The sequence below is a fragment of the Chelonia mydas genome, chromosome 3 (genome assembly GCF_015237465.2).
Source record: "Chelonia mydas isolate rCheMyd1 chromosome 3, rCheMyd1.pri.v2, whole genome shotgun sequence".
Lineage (NCBI taxonomy): Eukaryota > Metazoa > Chordata > Testudines > Cheloniidae > Chelonia > Chelonia mydas.
Genome location: NC_057851.1, coordinates 30,282,157 through 30,299,247, shown reverse-complemented (window position 1 = coordinate 30,299,247; position 17,091 = coordinate 30,282,157). Strand labels below are relative to the sequence as shown.

At 44.6% G+C, this 17,091-nt stretch overlaps 1 long non-coding RNA gene across 2 annotated transcripts; it reads left to right on the top strand.

The window, feature by feature from the left end:
• The first annotated feature begins 1,519 nt into the window (after positions 1–1,519).
• LOC122464929 lies at positions 1,520–16,519 on the top strand. 2 transcript variants are annotated; one of them, XR_006289374.1, is made up of 4 exons: positions 1,520–1,752; positions 7,845–7,938; positions 15,564–15,787; positions 16,213–16,519. It is a non-coding gene; the product is annotated as an uncharacterized LOC122464929 (long non-coding RNA). The 2 variants fall into 2 exon arrangements; XR_006289373.1 differs by having other exon boundaries at positions 15,564–16,519.
• The last annotated feature ends 572 nt before the right edge of the window (positions 16,520–17,091 follow it).

Below are 17,091 nucleotides of genomic sequence, written 5' to 3'. Positions count from 1 at the left end.
AGACCCAGCAATATCACGTGAATCTCTTGAAACCACAGCAGGAGCGGGAGGGCCTGTTAATTAAACCTTACCTGCCAGAACCAGAGTTCGGTCCCTGCATGCCCCTGACAGAGGACCCCACAGGACCCTAGCTCAGGACACGCTCACAGAGGAGCAGCGAAAGCAGGCCCAGTGTCTCCTGCAGGCTTTCAGTGTAACCTTTACAGTCCTGCATGGTTACACAACCCTGGTCCATCATGTCATCTAGACTGAGCCGGGAAAGGTAATCCGGGAGACAACCAGGCCCCTGCCGCACCAAATACGGCAGGAGGTCGAGAAGGAGGTACAGGCCATGCTAGCCCTAGGAGTCATTGAACTGTAGCAGAGTGAGCGGCGCGGTCTGGTGGTATTGGTATCCAAGCCTGACAGAACACAGCACTTCTGTATAGACTTACGATGGGTCAACGTCATCTTGAGGTTTGATGCATATCCTATGCCCCTCGTGGATGAACTCCTCAGCCACCTAGGGGAGGCCCATTTCGTCACAACCCTCGACCTTAGTAAGGGGTACTGGCAGATCCTGCTCAACCCCATCTCTAAGGAGAAGATGGCGTTTGCCACCCCAATGGGACTTTACCAATTTACCCGGATGCCCTTCGGCCTCCATGAGCTCCCGGTGACGTTCCAATGACTGATGGACCACCTCCTATGGCCCCATTGAGACTATGCAGCGGCATACTTATATGACGTCATAGTCTACAGCCGCCAGTGGGAGGACCACCTTGAGCGGGTAGCTGTGGTCTTGAGATCCCTGCAAAAGGTGGGACTAACGGCCAATCCAAAATTTTTTTCATTGAATGGCAAGAGGCAACATACCTTGGATACACCATAGGGGGAGGATGGGTAAAGCCCCTCATTGGGAAGGTTCAAGCACTGGCAGCATGCCCATCACCCACCATGAAACGTCAAGTGCGACAATTCCTGGGGCTCACCAGCTACTATCAACGATTCATTCCCCAGTTCACTTCTGTCAGGGTTCCCTCCCCACTCTGAACTCTGGGGTACAGATGTGGGGACCCACATGAAAGACCCCCTTAGGCTTATATTCCACCATCTTTAGGTTAAAAATTTCCGCAAGGCACAAATTCCTTTCTTTGTCCTTGGACAGTATTGCTGCCACCACCAATTGATTTAAACAAACATTGAGGGAGGGGCCACTTGGAGCCCTATCCCCCCAGCAAATATCCCCCCAAGGCCCTTCACCCCCTTTCCTGGGCAGGCTTGAGAATAATATACCAACCAAATAGGTTAACAAGGTGAGAAGAGACCAGACCCTTGGGTTTTTAGGACACTGAAAACCAATCAGGTTCTTAAAAGAAGAACTTTATTATAAAAAAAAAAAGTAAAAGAAGCACTGCCCCAGAGAGAGACGAGCCCCTCCAGACACCAGAGTGGGCGGAGCCAGGAAGCCCTGAGCCCGCCCCCCAGAGGGTCAGGCATGGCACAGGAAGTATAAAGGCCTGACCCCAGAGCTCACTGGGAGGGCAGCTGCTGGGGAGGCCAGATGCCTCTGGTCTACCTCCCAACTGGGAAACCCCAACGACCTGTGGCAGACCCAAGAGCTGGCCAGGTCTGTCCCAGGCCAGCTACCTGGAGGAGTTGCTGAGCCTGTCCCAGGCCAGCTACCTAGAGGAGTTGCTGAGCTTGCCCTGCACCAGCTATCCTGAGGAACCCATGGTGTTGGACCCCTGTGAGGACACCACCCTTACCCAGGTACCTCAAGAAGGGGAGTCCAGAAGTAGCCTGGGGGCAGCTGACCCTAGTCTGGCTGCGCCATTGCCAGAATCCATGTCAGTGTGTTGCGGCCAGGATTCCCACTGACGCAGCAGCCTGTCCTCTGCCGCTGCTAGGGCCCTGGGCTGGGACGCAGTGGAGTGGGAGGGCCTGCGTCCCCCCTGCCACACAACTTGTGGGTGCAGTCTCCCCCTCTCCCAGGCCTTTGGACCTAGGGCCAGGGCTCACTGTTTCTATACTGTCATTGCTCAGCCCCTGCCTGAGCACCTGACTCGTCATTGCCCCACCCTGACCTAGGGCCTGGGCTTACGACTAACTCTGTTTATTTCTGCCCTCCCAAAGGCTGCGGAGGAAGACTTCTGTTGCTGGACTAATTCCCTGCTAGGCCTCCTCTCAAACTTAGTGAGGCGGTGGGGGTTCCCGCTGCCCCAGAGAGAGATGAGCCCTAGCTAACCTCTCTACAGAAGGGTTTTTTCTATTAGTGTAGAAACAGCACTTCCCTGTATGACAGTAGGTAGGACCATATCTATACTACGGGCACTACAGAGGCATAACTATGGCACCATAGCTATGCCACTGTATCCCCATAGTGTAGATGCAGACTACAGTGGTAGAAGGGTTTTTTCCATCTCTGTAGGAACTCCAGCTCCTCAAGTGACAGTATCTAGGTTGATGGAAGCATTTTTCTGCGAACCTTGCTGCATCTACACTGGGAGTTAGGGGGTTGGCATAGCTATGTTGGTGAGGAGCATGGGTGCTGGAACTAAGGGTACTGGGGGTGTTTATACAGTGTTTAAAGTTGTTCAGTGACTCTCAGCACCCCCACTATAAAAATTGTTCTAGCACTCCTGGTCAAGAGGGTGGATTTTTCATACCTGTGACCAACATAGCTATATTGACTTAAGCTTTAAGTGTAGACCAGGCCTGAACTTTGACTGCACTAGCAGTTTTCTGGGTAGAACAAGTTTTTTCCAGTATTCCTGCGGTAATCTGTGTCCCTCCCTATCCATAATAAAACTACTCTTTTCATGTGTATGGTGTTCAGCAGTACTGTGTATATGAGAGCAGAACTCTCAATAGTCATGGAAATGTATAGATTTACAGAATCAAAAATTCCAAAGCATTGTGAGTAATGTTCCAGAAAGAGCAATGAAATCAAAAAGCCAATAAAGGGTGAAGCGTAAAAAAAAAAAAAGCTTGGTATTGTTAAGAAATCTGTGTTTAATATATTTCAGGCATTTTGGACAATATTACATTTGGAGTCACATGGAACTTATGCTGTGCACCAGAATTTTATTTTAAATGCACCACCAATTGCATTTTTGAGGGCATTAGATTAGATGTGCCAAAGGATTGTGCAAATCCTTTTGTGCTTCACTAAGTATCAGAGTCCTGATCCTGCAAAAGAGGGAAAAGAACAGATATGTCTAACTTCCTGCAGAAGTTATCAACCACTCCCTTCTAACAGTATTGCTGAGTAAGAAAGTATGAGTGTGGGACTGGCATTAGTTGACTTAAAAGCATGAGATGACTAAGCTATTATTCCACAAATCAAGCCTGCTTCTCTGCAACCATACAGGATTCTGGGGAAAAATACAGTTTTGTTCTGGCTCTGGTGTGTGCAATGGAGGACTCTGAGAAGGGGAACATATCTTGAGTGGCGTATTCTTTCTCACATTCACTGTGTAGTATAAACCCAGACTACAGTTAATAGTCTTCGTTACTCTAATTCAGAACAAGGTCTCTGGAATCCCTGTAACCAAATAATATTAGACAACTTCCCATTGTGGGTCAGCCACAAACACCATTTATTGCCCGTGCACCCCCTTATGGCCAGTGTGCCCAGCTAACAATTCCTCCCCTTTTTAGGGTGTTCTCTTTACATTCACACCAAACAGTCTCTCAGGTCCTTCTGACCAGGCTTTTATTCTTTTTTCATTTTCCCAATATAGCAAACCAAATCTGAAAATGACAACTCAGAGATTAACCCTGCTGCTCTTGAGCTCTTGCCTCAGGAGTCTCTCATCCATAGCTTACTGCCAGGCATCCTACCTCTGACAGTCTCAACCACTCTCTTAACCCCCTTCACTGCAGCTTTCTGCATAGATAGTACACTTATAAAGTTTGGGGACGATACCAAGCTGGGATAATAACAGTCCTGGCTCTGTTATAGATCTCCAACACCGAGCCTTCCAAATAGGAGAGATACCCATGGAGCATGGTTTCCGTTGGATTTAATATATGTAGGCTCTGTCTTGGTGGACAAAAAGAGCGTGTTCTTCCGTGATGTTTGCTCAGTGAGTTACTTTAACATAACTGAAAAGTCCCATCAAGATGAAGACTAACACGCCTCATTATACCAGCCAGTGTCAGGCCTGGAGCAGGGTTTAGGGCTGACTGGTGGCAGTACCTAGGCAGGCAGTACCTAGCTGTCTCCCTGCCTGAAGGGACTGAGCCCTGGCCTGCTAGCCAGGGCAGCTATTTACAAGCAAGTGCTGGTTCCTTAGCCAAGAGGAGACTGTGAAAAAACTCCTGGCACCAGAGATGACTGAGTGCTCCCAAGAGACATTGTGGGGCTTGCCCTAACCAGCTTGTGGCTGCCCTGCTTAAAGGAACCTGGGACCCCAGCAAGGTGCTGTCCTGGACACAAGAGGGAACCTTAAAGGAAGCAAGTCACCTGATAGATTGAACTAGAGGGGCCATGCCCCGAGATGAATGGACTGGTAGGAAGTAGCCCAGGGCAATGGATTCTGACTCCCCTTTGGGAGGGACACCAACCCCCCTGCTCAGGGTCCTGGGCTGGGACCTGGTGGAAAGAGAGGGCCTGGTGGAAAGGGAGGTCCCTACCCCTCTTCAGCCTTTAAGGCTGAGGCCACTCAGCCAGCAGGGGGCTGAGAGCCAGGCAGTCTAACCACTAGGCTGTCTGGCCACCCAAGCCCTGTTTCAGAGCGTCTTGGCTAAACACAGTGAGTTCAGATGTGTTAGCCTGCATCTTGACAGGGATTTTCTATCCTGTTAAGCTAATATGATTAAAAAACACAACCTTTTTGCCCATCAAGACAGGACTATATAAAAGTTTGATAGGTTGAGCTATGACCATACAGTATTTGGCTAGAATGTAAATGACCATGTAGCATTGTATATGCTAAATTGTATATGTAAATTCATAGGTTCATGTGATGGGGCATAAGAACAGCATTCCCCCATGCAATCTGCTCATAGATGTCCACATTTCTACAGCTGGTCCATTGCTGTTCTCGCAGTTTCTTCTCTTTGCAGGCCCAGGAGATCCCGTATCTCCTGTCTACTCCAAGCCAGAGCACCATGGCTGGAATGTGTAGCTGGCATAGTCAGCGGGGTAGTTGTGCAGCTCTCCTTGACTTATATGAGAATTACAGGTACTAAGTGGCAGGCCCTAAATTAGGAACTTTTAGAATACAGTAGGATGATAAATGTTATTTCAAAGAAACATTGACATCAGTGTTTGAGCTTAAGTAGCATGTAAATGATTGAATATGATACAAAGACCTATCTGGAACCCTTATTACTTTAACATCATTGAGCTGCATATCAAAAAATTCAGTGTGGCTGTCACTTTAAAAAGCATGTGAAATTAACTATTGTAGGGGACACACAGGAACATTCTCCTTCCTTAGAAGCAAAAGCTCTTATGGTGTTGCTGACAATAGAGGTTGGAAAACATTTATTAATGATGGGGTTTCTAATTTTTACTCTTATATCACTAAATTAGTAGCTTTTCATCTTTATAAAGATGAAAGGAAGGGAGGGGGTTAAACAACCAAGTAGTAAATATTGTAACTGAAAATGTAGTCAGTGTAATATCTTTTTTTTTTTTTTTTTTTTTTAGTTCTGCTATGAAGTGACTATATTAGTTTACTACAATTAGAGTAAGAATCTGATATATGTACAAATAAGTTGTATTCAAAGCAGAGATCACTGAGAGCAGACTTCAGATCTAAACGCTCCTGGACATGTACTACATCTATCACCATGACAGGAGCCCAAGCAACCACAAAGTAATAAGAAGGAATCACCAGCAGGTGGAGAGGACTTAAAGTTAGTTTTAAATTATGTCTGTGTTGAATGCCCCATGCAACCTAGTTTGAAGGGAAGTTAGACCAGAAATCAGGCTCTCTCTCTGTTTATATTACTGCTTTGGCAGTTCACCTTTATGCATGAAATAATGAAAGATCAAGGATTCCAGGATCTCTCTGAATATATATATATATATATATACACACTAGACAGCAGAAATGTTACCAGGTCATAATAAATGCAGAGCCTATTCAGCGCCTTTTCTCTCAGGCAGTTATTTCAGCAGTAGGGTCTGCTTCAAAATGTCTATAAATAACATATATTCCTCATTCATTAGGACAGAGTTTTCTGGGGCCATTATAGAACACTCAGTTTAAAATCCATCCACTGGGGGGGGGGGGGGGGGCGCTTGGGATCTAGAAAACTCTGCTCACTCCAGAGAGTCTCAGGAGAAATACTATCAGGGGTTCCTACTGATGACATCTTAAGGATAAGGGGGAGACTTACGTCCTTCCTATCAGTCTTTAAATTCCCTGTTCCTTTAAGATAACAACAGAAAGGGCCCAGCAGCTACTTTCTAAATAGGTCCTAAATTTAGAGCTCCTTGCAGTACTTGCTTTGACTCTCTTATTTTCTTAGTTTAGTTTCTTAGGCAATAACAATCCGATAAAAGCACCAGCTCCTTGTGCATCAACATCCCTCTCGGCATTCAAATCTCTCCTTTGAAACATACTTGTTATGCCAAGTTTCTCCCCTGCCTTCTGCCCCAAAGATATCTGGACTTTGAGCTGGAGCATGATGTGTATAAACTTCATTGGTTGATTGAGATTGCCAAGGCTTGTTCAGGCAACTCTACCAGAGCTGCAGCTGCAGGAGGCCCTGAGTCAGCCAGGGCTCGCCCCAGAAGGGACAGATTGAAAAATCGAAAGTGTGATGCTTATTGCTTATGCTCCAGTGCCATGTGGTGCAGAGCACAAGCAGCTTCATGCTGAGTCACAGCTCTATGGTGATAAATAAGATGAACCCCTTGAGGGTCTGACATCTTCCCTCTATTGATTCCACTCTCATGCTGTTTTATAGGACACCTCTTCACTACTCCCCTCACAGGCGCTGGCTTCCTCCTTGCCCTGGGGGTCCTCAACCCTTGCTCGGCTCCAGGCCCCACCCCTACTCCACCCCTTCCTCCAAGCCCCCGCCCCCACGCCACTCCAGGCCCTAACCCCACTCCACCATTTCCCCCAAGCTCCTCCCCCGCTCCGTCTCTTCCCATCCAGTTCTGCCCCTCCCCCAAGCATACCCTGACACTGCGCCTCCCTCTCCCCCCAGTGCCTCCTGCACAGTGCGGAACAATTACTTAATAAATAATCATTTCCTGTTCACTGGAATTTTCCTTTGCACAATGTGTTTATTTCAATGCATGTTTACTACTGTTTTCCCTAAAACTCCTATCTCACCATCAGCGTTAAGAAATTCAATGCAAAGAACTACGGTAATGCAAAGTGGTGGTTGAGAATTTAAACTCCTAAATCAGGAAATCAAACCATCTGTAATAATATAGTAGCTCAGCTGTGTTGCACATAGTTGACCAAATCCTGCATAAAGTAGAAGTCAGGGGATTTCCTGTGTTACTTATCTTGCGTTATATATGTTTCATATAAAATCAAAACACATGTTTATAGCATCATTTTTCTGACATTACACTATATTCAGGTGTGACAGATATGGCAATTTCCTGCAATATTTTTGGGTGATTTTATCACATTAAGTGTATATTGTTGTGGCCCAAGGATTGTGTGTAATTCTATGGGGGAGGGTAACGACAGCTGCTCCAAGAATTAAGAACAGTCAGGGTGATTAAGCAAATTCCCTAAGATTGTAACATCTCCAGGTGGCACCACCACCTACTCATATTTACTGGTTCAAACTGGATTTTTCAGCATCTAAGACCAAGAAAAGACTTTTGGATAAATAACCTGAGTTTAAACTGACTTAAAAGGGCTTTCTTTCTGATCCAGAAAGGTTAGGACCTTCCATCCCAGGTAGCCCCCAATCCTCCCTTGGAAGGACTTTGGCCAACTGAAGCCCCACAAAACTGATGGGTGACCTCTGGTAAGTCCTGAGCATGTGTACAGGAACTTTTATTATTATTTTTTTCATATATTTTCTTTGTAATACTTCGATCTGAAGAATAAATGTGTTTGCTTATAAGGGCTGTGTGGTAACCTGTCACTGCTGGCAACTACAGCTGTTCATAACTTTTGAAAGAAAGCAAAGTGCAGACACTGGCCTGTTTATGCCACCTGGCTTTCTGGGGATATTACCGTGGAGGCAGGAACTACGCAGCCTGCAAACCCCCCAGTCAGGAGAGAGAAAGGCAGGTCTCTGCCCAAGAGAGGTGACAGCTGAGGAGCCAGGAGTCTAGAGTGGGTGCCGTTGGCAAATCCCAGAGGGGAAATACAGGGCACTGTGATCTATGACAATGTGAATTGCCATAGTACCAGCAGTGTATAAGCAAGTACTATAGAAGGGAAAACCACAGAGAAGTCTTATCATAGTTTTTTTGGGAAACAAATCGTTAAAAGAGACAGAGAAAAATGAATTATGAACAGCTAAAGAAAGGTCAGCTGCTTGAGCTATGGAGGGAAAAAAAAAAAGGCAGCTCAATACCGGGGAACAGAACAGAGTGCAGCTAGTACAGTGGTTCTCAGTCCGCGGCCCACTTGCGGCCTAATCAGCACACTGCTGCAGCCCATATGACATCCTCAGGGCCACACAGGTAGTATATATAGTGTGGATGTGGCCCACATAACACATAAAGAGCTGCATATGCGGCCCACGATGGTAAATAGGTTGAGAACTACTGGGCTAGTAGATCTGCTGTACAGAAAAGGAATGATGGTCCATGTTCCCAAGAAGCATCCAGCCTACTGGCAGAGGGCCCATCAAGCAGGGGAAATCTTGTAACTGACTCCTTGGAGGGAGCCCTGAGAGAAGCTGATAGAGGCAGCAACCATATTCCATTGGGATCAAAGGCACCTCTGCAACAGGAATTGTGGACAGATTGAAAGTTAGAGCTAGAGAGGCTCTGACTGGAGAGAGACAGAGTGTGAGTAGAAACCCACCTGCTTGCAGACAGGGAGCAACAGAGTGAATCGGGAGAGGCAGCATCAGTACAAGAGAGAAGACAAGTACCAGCTTGAGGAGAAAGGGAGAAGGACAAGGAGCAACATCAACAGCTCCAGATGGAGAAACTGCACCCACAGAACCATGGGTGAAGCAAAAACCCGTCTCGGTGGGTAGCACAGATTCTAAAATGCTTCCTCACTTTAGGGCGGGTGATGACATGGATGTGTTTTTAAATACCTTAGAACAGTAGTTTTCAACCTTTTTTTAATTTGTAGTCCCCTAAAAAAAAAACAACTTTGAATGGACATGCGGCCCCTTTGGAAATCTTGTGCAGAGTCTGCAGACCCCCAGGGGTCCGTGGATCACAGGTTGAAAACCACTGCCTTAGAAACAGGGTGTGAATTGAACAAGCTGATGGACATAGTATGGCATGTGCCTCTACTATTGTGAGGGACAAAGGCTTTGGACATTTCCCCTCTAATGGACAGAGAACTATAAAAATTATGAGTGATTTAAACAAGCTTTGTTGCAAAAGTTTAAGCTGACCTATGAAAGGTTTGAGAGGGTTGGGGGGGGGGGGGGTTCAGAAAAAAGGAGAAATGACCAATGGTGAGGTTTTTTTAATTCAAATTAAGGGTTATGTATGAAAATGAGGAACTGGGGGTGGGGGGGGGGGAAGGAGGGGTTACTACAGTCAATGAGGCCTACAAATTAATGGGTTCTGAACAATTCTATACACTCTGCTACCCCAACCTGAAATCTCTGTTAATAGGTAAAATCCCAGATATGTAACTATAGCTGGGAAGTGGGCTGACCATTTTGTGGAGATTGAGCCTGGGTTTGATAGAAAACCTGACAGGAATGAAATGGGATCAGAGCACAAGGATCAGGCCCAAGCAGAAACCCACATCCAGTGGGGAGGGAAACCACTTCCAAGAAGCCCTGAGATGGGAATAGCAGTGTTCCATATGTGGCCAGCAGGGTCACTTTGCCCATGATTTCCCTCTCTGCCCACTGAGACACAGTGCAGTGCTGGAAGGGGCAGCTATACCCCAACCTCATAGTTAATTGTGTGACTAACTGTCTGGAGACAGGAAGTCACACATCCAGTCTGCCAATTACACATACTGTTCATGCTAAGCCATTCACACCCCAAACCACCACCCACATGTCATGCTGTACCCTGCAGTGGGAGGGAAAGGTGGTAGTCAGTGGGGAGACATTCATTAGATGGAGAGACACTGGGACTGCTAAAATTCAGTTAAGGCCCATGTCATGAAATCCCACCAAATGTCCCTCAGATGTGAAATCTCAGTTAAAGTTCCTCATGGAAAAGCCTTCGCTCTACCTACAGCAAAGATTTCTATGCAGGCCCAGATTGGTCAGGGGTGCTGTAAGCAGAAGGGATAAATCAGACCTCAGTTAGCTTCAGACCTGTGAGAGACTGTTGTAGCCAAAATGCAAATAGTATAGATGACAGGGAGGAGGGGTGTGGATCCCCCCATGTCTGTATACAAGAGGAATCAAGTTACTTTCCCAAAGTATGCAAACAAATACTGGAGGGGGCAAATGCATCTACTTAGGAAGAGCTCTGTGGTAACTCATAACTGCTGGAAATTACAGCTATTCATAGCCTTCAAAGAGAAAGCAAAGCGCAGACGCTGGTCTGTTTAGGCAGTCTGGCTTGCTTGGGATATTAGGGATGTCAGGGATATTAGAAAGGGAACTGTGAAGCCTGGAAAAACCCTGGTCAGGAGGGAGAGAGAGGTCTCCACCCAAGAGAGGTGATGGCTGAGGAGCCAAGAGCCTAAAGTGGGTGCCCTTGAAGGACCACCTGTATATCCCAGTTGCCTTGAACTGTGTTATACAGGTTTGGGGCATGCAAAAGTGACAGTAAGCCACCTTTGCAGACCTCCCTCAAGTTACCCAGTGCTCCAATCAGTTGATTCTAAGGTTCTTTCCCTTGTGTAGTCACTTACATCTATGCAAAATACATGTAAAACTCTGCCATCACTGCATTTGAGTGGAGAATTTTGATTTGTGTAAGGGGACTGTTGCCCCCTTACGAAAACTCAGTGGGGGTGTTTTGGTTGGCTAGCTCCCAGTACCAAAAGGAAGGGGAAGGGTCGATGGGAAATCAGGACACTGAGACTGAAAGTCCCCAGGAACAATGGGGAGAGGCCAATGCTCCAAGTCAGCCTGATTGACAAGGGCAGGCAAGCTAATCAGGGAGTCAGGAGGTCCTGTCCTCCATGTGAGCTGGAATTGCCTGGGTCAAACAGAGTGGGGCTGAGCTAAGGAGAGAGCAGGGCAGACATGTCAAACCTGTGGAAAAAATGCAGAAATTGGGTTTGGTTTTGGCTTAATTGGTTTGTGAGTTGCTTGTTGGCTAGTTTTTGGCTTGATGCTTGTTGTAGCTTGTTGCATTTTTTTATCAGCTCTTGGCAAGGGGGGGCAAGCAGGAGCAAGGGGGGGAGAGTCTGGGGTGCACAGTGGGCCCACCACAGTCCCAGACTGCACACTGGGGGGATCTAGTCACATAGAGTGTTTGGATTCTTAGGGATTGGCTTGTTTTAGCCTTGTTTTGAAATGGGATTAGCTTGATTTCTGGCTTATTGTGAAAGTCAGGGTGCTTATTTACTGCGTGAAAGTTGGCAACTGTGGGCCCAAGCTGTGTTGGGAGCAGAGTCACAGAAGCAGCCTGGAGAGCAGACCTGTCCTGGGAGGAGAGCTGTAGCAACCAGAGCCAGAGAGGCCAGAGAAGCAGCTCAGGGAGCTGGAGGCAGAGCAGCAGCAGCAGCCGTGCTGAGGCAGAGTGGAGCTGGAGCTGGAGCAATCCAGAGCCAAGTGCAGTGAGCGAGGGGAACCCTGGGCAGTAGGCCCAGCGCAGAGAGATGCCCCCAGCCAAGACACCGGGCAGGTCAGACTTCGAGGGGGATTGTAACCTTGACAGGGCAGGGGTGATGCTGGGAAGAAGGGTCCTGCCACCTAAAGTCTGAGGGTATGTGGCTGCCGCCAGAGCAAGTGTCCAACCCACAGCATCCCTGAAGCACAGCCAGGGCCTGAGAAGGAGGTCTGGGATTTGTGAGGAACAGACTGAACTTCCCTTACAATCCAGAGACTGCTGGTTGTGATGTTCTCATGTCACAGACCAGGGTTATGTGTTTTCCTTTAACCTTTCCCATTTTTTCCTTACAATTTATTAAACAGCAATCAATTAAAAAAAATTTGCTTTGAACTGTATGTAATGATCAGTGGGTCAGGGAAGCATCCAGTGCAGAGAGAGCACCCTGGAGTGGGAACACCCTAACCCCTACCCTAAGTGACCATGACAGCTTGTGGGTCGAGTCCCCAAGGAATCCTGGGCCCAGCCTTGTTGGGGTTATGAGGAATCTGCCACATAAGAGTGGAAGGGGAGCCCCTGAGGTCAGGCAGCCTCTGGGTAAAGGAAGTGGGAGTGAGGACTCGGATCCTTTCGCTAGCCCATTTCACCAGGGTAGTGTATAAGCCAGAAAAGTTCCCCACAACAGCGGGACCATTCCCCCACTTCCATTTGGAACTGCTCTATACTTGCTCTAAGAGATAAATATATTAATGAATGAAGTCTCTCAACACCTTTGTGTAGTTGATAATTATTCCCATTGTTCTGCTGGAGAAACTAAAGCACAGAGAGGAGAAATATCTTAAGCAAAGACACTTGGTCTGACAATAGCAGAACTGAGGCTCTAATTCAGGTAGGGGCATTTGAGTACTACTGCAAAGAAATAATAAATTATAGTAACCAGGAACAGAACTCATATATGTGGACTCCCACTGCTGTGCTTTAACCATTAGATCATACTCACTCTCAAAGTTTGCCAGAGTGTGGTTCTTCAGAAGGGATGAATCAACATGCTCCACACATCAGAAGGGGAGACTGGAAGATTATAAGCAAAAATTCAAATAGGCTTTCATTGAAAACTTAAGATGAGGACAGTGGAAGGTTAAGCACCAGTAAGAGGTCATTGTATGTAAATGAAAGTGGAAAGCACTGAGTTAAGTAAGCTGATTATTTATCTCTTATTAAACTTCACTTGACTATCTGTCTGAGGGATACATAAATGCTAATGTGACCCTGTGGAGAAAGTATTCTTGAGAGAATAATAAATTTGAATAGTAGATAGATATCCTAGAAATAAATACTCAGGGCAATGGTAAAATGGCACTTACGACAATACCACTTAGACATTAGAGACATTACAATAATTGGTTTCATGTAAAACAGATAACTAAAGACATTGGATTAGTTCCCAGGAGCATGCTAGAATACATATCAGAGATGAGTTCTTTAATTGAATGCATCTTGGAATAGGTATAACAGCATAAACCATATAAAGTATGTCACAAACCTTAACAATTATGGCTACATTTCATTTTGCACACCATCCTGTCCCCTTTAAGTATCTTAAAGGGACAATAGCTAATCTATTTGTTTAAATTATGCTTTTATACTCTGTAGGCAGGAATCCCACCATCATGAGTTTTCCTGCAAAAAAAAAACCCTAGCACAGTACTGGAGCAATATAAATAATAAATATATTATGCATTTATAAAGAATTTATCAATGTGATGCATATTTAACAAATGTGAACTTTAAAATTCATTTATATTGTGAGGGAATAACATTTTCTCTACTTCCTGTGGAACATTTCACATTTTATTGTCTAGGAATATAAATTGCAACCCTGCTTTCTGCATTCTCAAATTTGTTCCACTGGACTAGGTTACAAGACTAATTTTTAAGGATTTTTTTTTTTCATTTTTCCATTTTAACTGTCCTCTTAGAAGCTGGGAAATAATTTGCACCTACCTTTTTTGTCCTTTTCCTATTTGATTAGTAGTAATCTTACTTTGTGTTTTGAAAAGAGCAGAAATTAAGAGGCCTGATTCTTCACTAACTTCCACTGATTGAAATATAAATCCATAGATATTAAGTCAGAAGGGATCATTATGATCATCTGTTCTAATTCTTGCAACAAGGCCAGTAACAAGGTGCAACATGTCTATCATTGCCCAACAACAATTGCAAATTGTGAAGGGCATTATCATAAAAGGATAGCTTTGAAAATAAAAAGCCAAATGCAGTGCAAATGAAATAAAAATATTACCATGCAAATGTAAGAAAATATTAAGATGTGAATAAAGAAATTTGTGATTTCCTTGGGATAGTATATTAAATCCAGAGATTGACTTGCTGTAACATGATTATTGAGCTAATTCTTGTTGATGGGTTATAAAGATGAAGTCATCCAGTATCTTGAATTTAGTCTACTAGTTTCCTGACACTTAAAAGAATGTTTTCAATGTTTTAGGTGCAAATCAGAGCTACTTTTAAATGTTGTGGATTGAAACATTTTCTAGAGTCAGATTTTTTTAAATAAAAAAATGAATTTCTCCATTACTGCAGGAAAAAAAATAGACAGTAAGACCAACAATTTCATATTAAGATGCCTGAAGCTGGCTCCTAAGTAAGTGGCTAAGGAACTACAACACTCATTTACTACTTTGGGAGCTGTAGGGACTCAGTTCCTTTGAAAATAAGACTACATATTAAGGAGTCTATGTTTAAATTTAGATGCCTAATGTTGTGTGCCTGCGTTTGAAACCATTACCCTAAGTTTTTTATGGATCACAGAAAAATAATGGTCAAATCTTGCTCACCTTATTCACCCATTCATACTCCAATTCAAAAAAGTGGGACTACTTGTGTGACTAAAGCAAGTTAGATTTGGACAAACGTTTTGTGCTGGCTCCTCAGCCGGTGTACACCAGCAGCTTAGTACCAAAAAGGTTAAGGTTTTTATTTTAGGAAAAGTTAACAATGAGTAAATAAACTGGGCTTAGAGTGTCACAATCTCCCTCCTGGTCTCTCTGCTCCTCCAGGGAGAGAGTAAACTGCACAGGTCTATACCCAGCACAAGATTGATTTTTCTGACATGCCAGTAGATTGAGGGCATGGTGGGGACTTAGAGTGAAGTCTCCACCCACTTTCAACCCACTTCCACCCACTTGTGTTGGGGAATGAAGTATAGTGGTTCCAAAGAACCTACTTCCCCTTTTGTACTGCTACTCATCATGCAGTCACCAAAGCAAGGGCGTTTTATGCACCTTACTCGCTTGTGCACTGTGCAAGCCAGGCCACAATTTGGCCCCCAATGGGCATTCAGTAGTTAACAGTTTTTAAAATTTCCAAACATAAAACACATGTTAATATTCAGATCAAATCAACCAAAGGCATAAACTTACTAGCTACCATGCCCTCAAGCAACATGCTGTGCTGTGCTTTGCTTCTCTTCTTTTTTAACAATACAATTATAAGGGAACCTAGAAAAGATGGTATTCTTGTATATTAAGGGATGAAATATTTATTACTGAATGAAAAGGGCATTACATCTTTTTGGATTTAAGTATTGTGGAGAATATTGGAGCCAAGTTTTGAGAGAGCCTCTCTCTTACTGTCATTTTTTCCATTACTAGTATGTCACTTTTTTCCATGACTAATGTGTCACTTGTCCTGGTTATCCAGGCTTTAACATGGGGTTATTCTCTCTTTCTTTTTTTCCCACTAGGAATCTATGGTCTATTATGCAGCCACCCAATCAGTTTACCTCCTTTTGACACGGTTTACCAACTTGACTGGTAATCCCAGAAGACTGTCAGAGCCTATGGGAGAGTTAATACAGCTACTGCTCTGATCCAGAACAGTTGGATTTCATGGCATCCTCATCACAGATGGAAGACTCACCCCATTCACCAATTGATTTTTCCATAAATCTTACAAAGTTTGCAAGAGGTCAGATATCACTGATAGCAAATTAAAGGGGATTCTGGAATGATTCTCTTATTTTATATACATGTTCACGTCATTATGAGCTTTTCCAACATTAATTACCACTGACTGAATGCTGACGGTGTGAATTTGGGATCTGGCTGAAATTTATCAATGGCAGTCCTACTTCTTACTGTTGAATGATGAGATCTCAATTGTTTATCTACATAGAACTTAGTAGGGAAGTGGATCCTGAGTAGATCTGGTGCAACAAATATGTTTTAAAAAAAAAAAAGACCCTTTGGATTTCAGGCCCCTGTTTGTTGTCATTCGTATTATAACTGAGCGTTTACTTTGTGGGCACACAAATCTGATCAACTGGGCTAGGCACATACAAAACTGATTGATGGGGCTGGGTGAATGTAATATCTTCTCCATCTTTCTTTCAGATTTTATCCAACAAAAGAGAAGGGCTTCTGCACAGATGCTGACATTTTAGGATTCATGTGCAGCTTCTGAAAAGTAAAATATTTTCCATCATCAGCTACACTTTTGTCCCCAACTGATCCCCTAATTAAACATTATAAAACACAAACTTTGGTGGCAAGTAATTAGGATTGCTGCACACAAAACATACCTTACAGAAACCCACAAAGGCAAGGAAATGAAAAGTTAAGCCACCTAAGAGTGTATGCACTCTATTCCTCCTCCCACAATCATATGCCTTACTATTATACAACTACCATAGACCATACACTGCAACGTTACTCTACACCCTTAGAGATGTCAGCTTTCTATCAACCTCTTAACTGCCTTGCTGCACACACCCCTTTACCAAACTATCCTCTCCCACCCCAACCATGTAATACACCAATTTTGAGGGAAAACAATCTGGTAAAGGGAAGGGTGGGGGGCTGTGTAGAAAGGCAGCAGACAGACTTAAGTTGCAGTGCTAAAACAGTCAGAGCAGACTGCACCATAGATATCAGCAGTAACAGATAATACTATAGTATATTTAAAATCCACAACCAGTGCTTAATTTGTTCCAGGGCTAAGCCCTAGCATCTCTAGGCTTGGCAGTTCAAAGCCCTGACATCTCTGGGTTCGCTGCATCAGTTATGAATGTAAAAAAACTTCCTTGAGCCCCAGCACATAATTTCTTGAGCCCTGGCACTTCTTTCGTTACAAATTAAGCACTGCAACCAACCAATGCTGACAGCATGTGGGCTCACTGAAACTGAAGCCCCCTAGATTTTTCAAAGCCAGGACCCAGCTATGGCATCAATAGATATACCCAGTGGGAGGCCACACGTTCAGAGAGCTATACA